This window comes from Hemiscyllium ocellatum (assembly GCF_020745735.1).
Source record: "Hemiscyllium ocellatum isolate sHemOce1 chromosome 27 unlocalized genomic scaffold, sHemOce1.pat.X.cur. SUPER_27_unloc_31, whole genome shotgun sequence".
Taxonomy (NCBI): Eukaryota; Metazoa; Chordata; class Chondrichthyes; order Orectolobiformes; family Hemiscylliidae; genus Hemiscyllium; species Hemiscyllium ocellatum.
The window spans coordinates 85868-86768 of NW_026867500.1; positions in this window are offsets into that span (position 1 = coordinate 85868).

The following is a 901-nucleotide window of genomic DNA, read 5'->3' on the forward strand; positions in this document are numbered from 1 at the left end:
CTGAGTGATTTATGCGATGAATTTGAAACCCATTGTGGTTTCCCCACGCAGGTGTGACCCCTGCCGACTACAAAATGTAAATGTCGTCGAAAAGAAAGGGAGCTTTGCTCCCCGCTTCTTCTTTAAGATTCACGTCAGTGGTGGGGGAAAAATATTTTCACCACATTGGGAGTGGTGGGAACTGAACCCCACTGCCTGTTCGGGTGAACAAGCAGATACCGCAGAGCTTCTTTTGAGGCTTTGAGCCAAGTGTCCTGCAAATGAACTAGAACAGTGAGGGCTGGAAATCGTGATCGAAATGAAGCAGTCACCTGAGGACAAGAATGTTTCCTTTGCCAGTGAAAGATACTGTTTCACAAAGTTGGGACTGTGAAGGGAAAGCAGTAACGGTGATTATCTTTGGGTGTTGACCTTGTGGCGTTCCCATTGCTGCGCCTGTCCGGGTTAGCGTCAGAACTCTGCAGCATGGTGGCGTTACATACGCACAGGGCCAAGGGGCGCAAAGAATGACGCATCTGTCTCTCCACCTAACTGTTTTGAAATCAGCTCACACTTCTTCACACACCCCAGTTAATCTTTCTCATTGTCCTGAAGCCGGCAAACGGTTTGAATTCCCGATCTGCGGGAATGAGAATCTTTCACTGTCTCGCGTCAATAAATGTCCCTCAGAACATCGGAGTCAAGTCACAGCGGAAGCTGAAATAGCCTCACACGCTGCTCACAGGCACATTTCACTTTCCCCAACTCAACGCCTCAACCACTGCGGCTCCTGGGAGTGGAAAAGAAACAATCACCAAAACCCAGTCTTAGCTTTGTGAATCTTCAGAAAATATGCAAACCTTCATCCCTTCGGATTTTCTATCCTAGGCTGACAGGGATGGGTTTTGTCAATCTTTTGTAG